The sequence below is a fragment of the Lolium perenne genome, chromosome 5 (assembly GCF_019359855.2).
Source record: "Lolium perenne isolate Kyuss_39 chromosome 5, Kyuss_2.0, whole genome shotgun sequence".
Lineage (NCBI taxonomy): Eukaryota > Viridiplantae > Streptophyta > Magnoliopsida > Poales > Poaceae > Lolium > Lolium perenne.
Window position 1 is genome coordinate 237,971,232 of NC_067248.2, and position 9,586 is coordinate 237,980,817.

At 41.4% G+C, this 9,586-nt stretch overlaps 1 long non-coding RNA gene across 1 annotated transcript; it reads right to left on the reverse strand.

Moving 5' to 3' along the window:
* Nucleotides 1–5,163: 5,163 nt before the first annotated feature.
* LOC127302367 (uncharacterized) lies at nucleotides 5,164–8,455 on the reverse strand. Its single transcript, XR_007852867.2, has 4 exons — nucleotides 8,218–8,455; nucleotides 7,911–8,123; nucleotides 6,639–6,699; nucleotides 5,164–5,434 (listed from the first exon to the last, which is right to left on the reverse strand). It is a non-coding gene; the product is annotated as an uncharacterized lncRNA (long non-coding RNA).
* Between the last annotated feature and the right edge of the window lie 1,131 nt (nucleotides 8,456–9,586).

Consider the following 9,586-nt stretch of genomic DNA (forward strand, 5'->3'; position numbering starts at 1 on the left):
CCACTGGGTTGCACCGACAGGTGGCCCAGGGGTATTTGTGTCTTTTCACAAATAGAAAAAATGCTGAAACTTTGAAAAATCATAGAAAATTATTAATACCTCTAAAAAATAATTAAAAATATGAAAATCACTCAGCATAAAATTCTCTATCATAATAAATTACGAAATAGAATTTTAAAGACAAATATGATTAAGCCCTAGTTTAATGATTAAAACTAATCATTTAAGCCACACTTTATATTTTTAATATTAAAAATAAGTCCATAAATATTATTGGACATTCAAAACACCTTGACAACATTTCAAGGTTGTATTTTACCCTAAACAGAGTATCCCTAAATTTTTCTTAGTATTAACCTTCCACATAAAATAATAAAACACCGGAAGGGGGGGAAACAACCCTAAAAGCTGAATCATGCATAATTGCTTCTTTAACCATTGCCCTTATCGGACAATGATGCTATTTTTCAGCAACAGAGGACAAGGGTCAGTCCACACCATCCAACTGCAACACTTTGCAGTGTTCAGGCAAGTTCATCGCTTGCTCATGTCGTTTGAGTATTTTTACCAAATTACTTGCAAAGTACTATGTTTATCACTATTGCATAAAAAGCAAAACCACTATTTTCATAACTATGAATATGACTAAGTGGTGGGCAATGGAACCATGTATTGTGTTGATATGGTGGAGGTTCCATTGCAAGGGTTTATATCCATCTAGGATTAAACAACAAATGTCGTCCAGTGATTCTTGTGCCGTAAAACTCGTGTTCACCATAAGATGCAGGTGGGACGGAGTAGCCAATTGTATTTCCACCTCTCGTACATCAACGGATGCGCTTACCGTAGCAGTTGTGTCTTGCGGAGCAACTTGAGGGTGGGGAGCCCCTTCTAATTCCCCACGGTATAGCAGTGCTTACCGTAGCGGTTGCGGCTTGCGGAACAACTTGAGGGTGGGGATCCCCTTCTAATTCCCCACGGTAATGTGGTCTATGATGGGTTGCATCTACCGGCGAAGGAGTTTGGTTAACTAGTCCCAAACTGTTGTTGTGGTCGGGGTCCATCCTTAATTGGTATAAGAGGACCGGCGAGGACCTAGGGTCGGGAAATGCAACAAAGGGTGGGTGTGCGAGGTAGCGGAGGAATATGAACGGCTAGGACCTTATACCGGGCCTCACACCAAAGGAAGTGTGGACGGGAAAGCTGCCCGGTTGGCACCAAGGTTAAGATCTCTTATGGGTAAAGAAACACACCTCTGCAGAGTGTAACGAATCGTGACCAGTCACTCCTTGTTCCGGGATTTGGAACTGCGAACGCTGCCGGAAAGGAACTCCATGAAGTTCTAGTAAACCGGTGAAGGCTGACGGACATAGTTCTTTGAAATAAAAGCAACCTCTTGAAGAAATGTTTATCAAAACCTGCATTGGTATTAGACTTTCTGGTCTAATATCGTAGCTAGTGCATTAAACACCTCTTTTCTATAATATGAACTTGTTGAGTACGCTCGTACTCATACCACTCTTAAATCCCCTGCTTAGATTGTCTGAACCATCTGGAGGAGGACAACGACAACCCTGAAGGAGCCGACATCATCGGCTATGAAGAACCAGATCTATCTGGAGGTGTCGAAGGTGTAGACTACCTCATAGTCTACGGAACCGGGGAGGGTTCCGGAGAAGGACAAGCTTAGACCGATAAGTAGTAGTAGTATCCGAGCAGTACGAACCCTTAGTACTTTACTGCTCGAGGGAATAAATGTATAACTTAGTAAGACTCCTGTATTATAAGTTAAGTTGGGTTCGCCTCGAACCCAGGAGTATCCCTCTTAGGACCTAGGAGGAGCTCCGAGATGATATGTACATATGGCTTGTAATAATAAATGAATGAGTTATGGACCTGCTATGTTCTGTTGTACTACTCTGAGGGATGTAACATTTGCGGATTGGTACTTCGTGAATGTTATATCAACGACTGGCATACTACAACATGCAGTGGTATGCAGGGTCACCACAATTTTAGAGTGACTACGAAGGATACTGGCTTACCTTTTCATTTTCATGTTTTAAACTTGTTTAAATCCTGGTCAAAACTAGGATTTGAACGAGATTCAAATGGGTATAAAAAAACAAAAAAACGCACATAGCCTTTTTATGTCATATAATGCATGAGCACTCAAGTTGATAAACATGGTCTAGACATATTTAAAAGTGGTATGCAGGGTCACCACAGTTGGTATCAGAGCAAAAGCTTTGACCTTAGGTTGGAACCTAGTAAATGGGACGAAAACGTTAGGAGTCAAATAGGATTAGTAAAGAATTCTCTAAAATTATGGTATTTATTCACTTGAGGATAAAACTATCATATCTTTTAGTGTGATAATTCTTTATTATCTCTATTATGATGCATTATTACTAATCTTATATTCTTTCTTTTCTACAGCCAACTATGGCAAGTTCACGCCCGGGACGTAATGTGAAAGTGAAGACGTCAAACTTGAGTGAATACGACGGAGGACTTGCAGATATTCTTCGTGCCATGTTACTTGAATTTGGGTGCGATCCCCAAATCCAAGTGATGAAATACTGGTACTATGACGGTCCAGTATTGGCAAAGTGTAGGTAGGGCTAAGACTTCCAGAATCCCTAGGAATGAGTGTAGTGATGCCAGCAGGTGAGGCGAGAACTATCCAAACAGCCTACCACATAGCTATCATGAGAGCAATCACTGACATTCGGGAACATAAGACGAAAGAGCTTATTGGTTCTGAATTCTCACACATTCCTCATATGGAGGAGGAAGATGATCCTATGCTTAACCACTTCAAGTATGCAAAACGCAAACCAGCAGAAGCAGCTAAGTATATGGACAATAGTCGCAACATACTGTCATTGTTCTTTCAATTGAACCGACATCTGTCGGGAGCGATTGATACAATGCTGGAAGAGTTCACTGCGCCCAAGGAGGAGACTAAGGGGAAGGAACCAATGGGGAATGAGGTTCACACACCAGTTTATTCAGCTGGTGATTACATTATTATTGACCATCCCGAACAACAAACCACACCCATTACACCCGGATACTTTCATAGTAGTTCCCATGGAGGTTATGAGGGTGGAGAGGAATCCGTAAACAATCAGCGTTCCGAGACTCCGATAGAAAACTCCACAGGTTGGCGTTGGGGATCAGATACTGGAACCCATAGTGAGTCAGTTAGATATGACCCGGAGATGAATGAAGACGCCACAACCCAGCACCAGAGTTATCTGTATAATGGGGAAGACGATGGAGGGTATCCGATACAGATCGACTCGGATATGAATGTTGGAAATACCTATGGTGGAGTCACAAGGGAGTACACCCGATGGGTGGATTATGATGCACTGAATGATCAGTTCATGAACACTGATTTCTCCCTGGGATCATCCTCTGATTTCGACTACCAGCCGACGGGGAGACCTTATGTTCCAGGTTTTGTCAGGAGGACTACACGTTCGACCGGATGGAAGCCTGGAATGTACCGGGAGTGAAGCACGACTAGAGACTACCATGGGAGGCGGCACTACAATACAGTTGTACCACATGTATTGTAGTATGTAATATTTGTATAAATTTGTACATATACTTCAATAAGTGAGTTTGCATACTCACAACGTCACTGAGTATTGTAATAAGACCACTTAAGTATGTATATATACGGTATATGTTTTGTATGATTTGGAGTTGCTTCTTGATTTCCATTACGTGACTAGTTCTGTGCACAAAGTTGAGCTCAGAAAGCTTGCGCATGGAGTAATTATGAGTACCACTTTGTGTTGCAGAACTAGGGGGATATGTCGGGAGCGCCGGATGAGGAGAGCGAAGAACAACGCCTCGAGCGCGAGGCAAAGCAGAAAGAGGAGGCGGATGAAGCAGCCAGAAACCAGTTTCCACCACCACCACCACCGATGATGCAGCAAAACTTCCTCCAGTATATGCAAATGATGGAGGAAAGGCAAAGGATTATCATGGAGCAGCAGAATAAATTCTTCCACGATCTGCTGCAACAGAACAAGGTGGAAAGACCTGAAAATCAGGGAGTCACTCTGTCAGACTTCCAAAACACCAAGCCTATATCCTTTGCATACGCGCCCGAACCAATGGACGCGGAGGATTGGTTGATGGACATTGAGCGTAAGCTCAACACGGTTGGATGCAACGACCTGGAGAAGGTCAGGTACGCAACACACTTGTTGTGTGGGCCTGCCGCATCATGGTGGGATAATATAGTAGCCGTTTATCCGGCTGATAAGGTATTCACATGGGATGAGTTCAAGAGGAAGTTCAGGGAATTCAATGTCCCTGAGAGCATAGTGGAACTGAAGCGTCGAGAATTTGAGAGTCTCGAGCAAAAAGACAAGGCTATCCTGACTTACGTCAGGGAGTTTTCGGGATTGTCTCGGTATGCCGTGGAGGAGGTCAACACCGAGGACAAGAAGAAGAAGAGGTTCATGCGAGGATTGAATCCTCAGTTTAAGGTACAGCTCAGGATGTTAAGAGCTACTGAATTCCAGGAGTTGGTGGATGCAGCCATCACTCTTGAAGATGACTTCAAGCAACTGCAAGAGGAGAACAGGAAGAAGGCCAAGTTTGAGCCTAAGAGGTTTGTCAGCAACAAGCCAAACATGAGCTTGAGTTTCAAACCCAGATTCAACAACAACTACAACAGCAGGAGGAACCAAGCGTTTCAGACTGCAAACCAGATTTTTTGTCGCATTTGTGGATTCTGAGGTCATACCTCGAAGGATTGCAAGAAGCCCAAGATAATATGCTTTGGGTGTCGCCAGGAGGGGCACATGCTGAAAGACTGCCCCAAGAAAAGGAATGACGGAGGACAGTCAGGAGGAGGAGGAAACCGAGGAGGAAACACCGGAGGGAATTAGAAGAACAAGAAACCCTTCGGCAAGTTAAACTGCACCAGCTTGGAGGAGGTGGTGAACTCCGATCAAGCAGTGATAGGTACGCTTCAGATACTCACTCATCCTGGCAAAGTACTTTTTGATACTGGTGCAACTACATCATTCATTTCTCAGCAATTCATCATCAAACATGGGATTAGATGCACTAAGTTAGATAAACCCATAACTATATGTAGCACCCTACCTTTTAATAAAGATAAGATACCTGTGTATAGTGCTATTCCCGGGATCACTGATAGCACACACATTACAAAATATAGTAAACATCGCAATAGTATCAATTTATTACAACGTAGATCCTCAGGAGGTAAACAAAGTCTTACAAACTGCATAGTCACTTGGACTAGCTCACATAATAGAGTTTGAGCAAACACAGCGGAAACATAAACTTCAATGAGCCTCCATTATCTTCATGCGCCACAGGCAGACATGTTGGAATGTAGACTCGAGATCCTAGTAGTACTCATCTTCCGAAGAACCTGCACGTTTGAATATGCAGCCCCACGAATGGAGGTCAGTACAATGATGTACTGGCAAATGACACTTATATGGTGGCAGTTTTGGGCATGACTATCTACATGATATTTGGCTAGTGGAGTTTAGGCTAATTTGCATAAAGCCAATTTTATCCTATGTTTTTCAAAACAAAACATTTTGTAATTCCTGAAAAGATTTTACAAAAAGGGGGCACATGGTTAAATCCACCATGCACACCAAGTCGATATGACTCCCAAGTCACCACCACATACTATGGTTAAATCCACCATGTACATAGCCCTGGGGTCACTCGACCGGGATAATCCTCAGGTCACCACCACGTACTATGGTTAAATCCACCATGTATGTAGCCCTGGGATCACTCGACCGGGATAATCCTCAGGTCACCACCACATACTATGGTTAAATCCACCATGTATGTAGCCCTGGGAAAAACCAGTCTGAGATTGTTTTTACACAAGTTTTAATCATTCAGAAAAGGTGATGATATTATTCCGTACATCCTTGTCTAGAGACTCAAATTGTCCATAACCGGGGACACGGCTAAGATCTTAGTTTTTAACTCTGCAGAGGTTGTGCACTTTCACCTTACGACCCATTCTACCCAGAGAGAAGAATGAGACGAGACCTTTCAGAAGGAGAGAGCAACCATACACGCAAGACTCGTTCCCACCTATAATTCTGCTACCAGCCAATGTCTTGCAACAAGTTGAACCCTCGCATCTTACTCAATCAAGACAGAGCCCATAATATCATAAGGCTGCACTGGAAGTACACTAAACACGGAAGACATAGCAATCTCTTTGTTCCTGGGTGGCAAACCACAAGTGTACTAACCCACGGGTCACCACCACATACCATGGTTAAATCCGCCAGGTATGTAGCCCCGAGTAGCCACTCAACATAATCCAAAGCCACACCAATTCCACCCAGGTGTTTCATTAAGGTTATTAATTTTTATTTTTTTCAAACAACTCTTTAACCAAAAAGTGAAACAAGGCATTGGTATCAATTTCAAATTATTTCTGACAATCCTAGCAAGTTGCGCTCAAGGGGTGGCTACACACTACTAGGATCTAAGCATAGCATATATACTTTACTTTTGAAAAACAAAAACCTATCATGCATACTAGTTTAAAAACACTAATGCATAATATAAAATAGGTAGGATTGAATGTCACTTGCCTTTTTGGTAAATGAAGATCGTTCACTTCTCTCAACCAAAACACACCGCTCTTTACACGAACTATAAGATAAAATATAGCACAACATAAACACACCATTCAACAAAGAAAACAAAATCAAATAAGACAACAATCGGAAATCACTCTATGGTACTAAGGTGGGGCATAAGGTTTGGTTTGCAAGATATGGTTTGATAGATTGGAAGGGTCATGTACTTAGAAAGGAAAAGATTATCCGAGTCAAATTCTTAGGAGGAAAAGATTAACAAGGGCATATGGTCAAGGGTTGTTTGCTACATCGGAACGAATAATTGGAATGATCAATGTGATAGAATCAAATGAGGATCGGATGGCGTAAAGCAACATAACATTATGGAGAGTGTGACAACACTCACCAATGGCACAAGGAAACAAATTAGTTAGGAACTAGTGATATTAAAAATTTACTCAAATAACTCAATTGTTTTTCGAATAATATGGACTAAGATAATATGGTGTGGAGAGATGTGTTCATGGAACATGATGAATGTGTCTAAGTGATTTTGATATATGGGTTTGACTATAGGCTTCACTTTTGCAGAAATGAAATTAAGGAAAATGCATCTATAATGAAAATACTCAAATCCTCATGTTTGAATTTGAATAGCCGCAAAAGGGTTGAACTATTTTTGATGTTTGTGCAAGTAGACAGAGGGCATCAACGTGATCCATTTGCAAAAAGAATCACTTGATTTGGGTTTATAGAATTTGAGTTATGTCAAATACTCAAATTCACATATTCAAATTTGAATATTTGAACATTCTCAAAAGTCAGATTTAAAAATCATATTTGTGTTCTACACATTTTTATGAGTTCAGGGTATGTCATTTTCTAATTTTGAGCTTGTAATAGTTTTTTGATAATTTTTACAAGATTAAGCATGTCGCGGTTAAAATTTAATGTTGTACGAAAAGTTGTCACAAAAAGTTTTTCGGATGGAAAAACTTCCTACACGAAAGTTGTAGATAATTTAATTACGAACTCAACATCAGAGAAATCATCTCAAACGGAGCCCTAGATATACAGTTGTTGAATTTTAAAGTTTAACATGAACCATGAGCTAGCAGAGACACGAACCGATCGATCCATTGGTTCCTGTGGGCGGAGAGACTAGGGATGCTATAATATGATACCAGTTTGGTTAACATTAACAGTGACCATAGGATCTAACGAATCAACCACAACTTCATCTGTACTAGATTGAACGAAAAGAAATAGAACATCTGCTCATACCGACAGTTACTGGCGGTGGGTGAAGTGTAGATGACGGCGTCGTTCTAGGCCTCTCTGTTCATCTTCCGCGACAGCGAGGTGGTTGATGGAGTCTATCCCGTCGAGGGGCGCGCGATACTGAGGGTGGGGTCGTAGGTCTTGTCATGGAGCGACGTGGAGGAGCTGCCGGAGATCGATGAGTACCGTCGAGATGCGGGTGATGATGGCGGCGGTCTACTAGTGCGAAAAATAAAAGAAACAGAGGACGTCAGAGGGTGCGCTAGGGCTACGGGATCAAGAATAGACGGAGAAGGAGCGGCGGGGTCACCTGAGTTCTTCGGAATCGACGATAGTCCGAGGTGGTCAAGGCGAACTCCGGCGAACAAATTCACCAGCCTGGCGGCGATAGAGTGCCGAGACTGGAGAGAAAATGGAGAGGCAGGCGAGGGTGATTTATAGACGCAAACGGCGCAAGTTTTAATGGCCTGAATCAATCGGAATAAACGCCGCGAGAAAGTAATGCACGCGGTTGTCTCTTCGCATGGTTGCTGCTGGAGGTTGAAGACAACGGTGGGCCCTTCCATCAGGATATGAGAAAAAGAAAACAAAACAAAAGAAACGCGGTTGCTGCGTTGCTGGTCGCTGCTGCATCCGCACGGCCGCGTGCGTTGCGTGCCGAGCTGATTGGGGCTGGCTCGTTGGTAGCTGACCTGGCCGGTTTTTTTTTCTTTTCCCTTATTCCTTTTTTTCTTTCTAGTTTCAGTTTTTGGTCTTTAAGCTGACTCAAATAAATTATGAAAAATTCATAAAATACACAGTTCTATATCTAGATGTATTAGAGCGCTGTTCCGGTCCAACAAAAAACATTAGTCTATACGTTTTATACATTCGGCCTAATAGTCTATTCGAGAAACTAGAAATAGAGATTGGATTTTATGAAATCAAGCAATTAAAATATGGTTCCGAAACTGAAAGCTTCCGCATGTTTTATTTCAACATGAATTTTGATATTGAAGTCGAAAGGACTAAAATAACTTTATACAACTAATATTGGTTAAAACCAATTTACAAAAAAAAAGTTATTATGCATATAACGTTTTATATGGCTACTTAGGCATTGATATTTCAAAATATAGGTTTAGGCCTCTTGTCTCAAAAAAAAATCTTATATGATTTCAAAACCATAAAATAGAAATGGGTTTGGTTTGGAAATACTTTGAAAACAAAAGTCTTTGAAACCACCATTTTGGAATTTACTTTTAATAACTGCAAAAAGTTTTAATTCTTTGTGAATTTTCAATCAAGTTCAACAATCAAGCATTAACATTTATTTTTATTTTATATTCCAAAATTTAGAAAATTTCGGGATGTAACACTATACTTTCTGCGGGAGGAACGATATTAGTAACCCACACCAAACCTGGACAAGTCATTATGATAAATAAGTGTGCGTTTGACGCAGACCTGTTCATTTTATCGATGAAGGACATTGATGTCATTCTTGGTATGAACTGGTTAGAGGAAAATGGAGCACTGATAGATTGTACCCATAAGACAGTGTCTCTGAAAAGCCCCGATGAAAGTAGAATGATCTACCAAGGAGACAAGCATACACAGATTGAAGTAGAACTACAGTTGAATAGTATGAAGGAAGTGAAGTTGGAGGATATACCTGTAGTAAATGAATTTCAGGATGT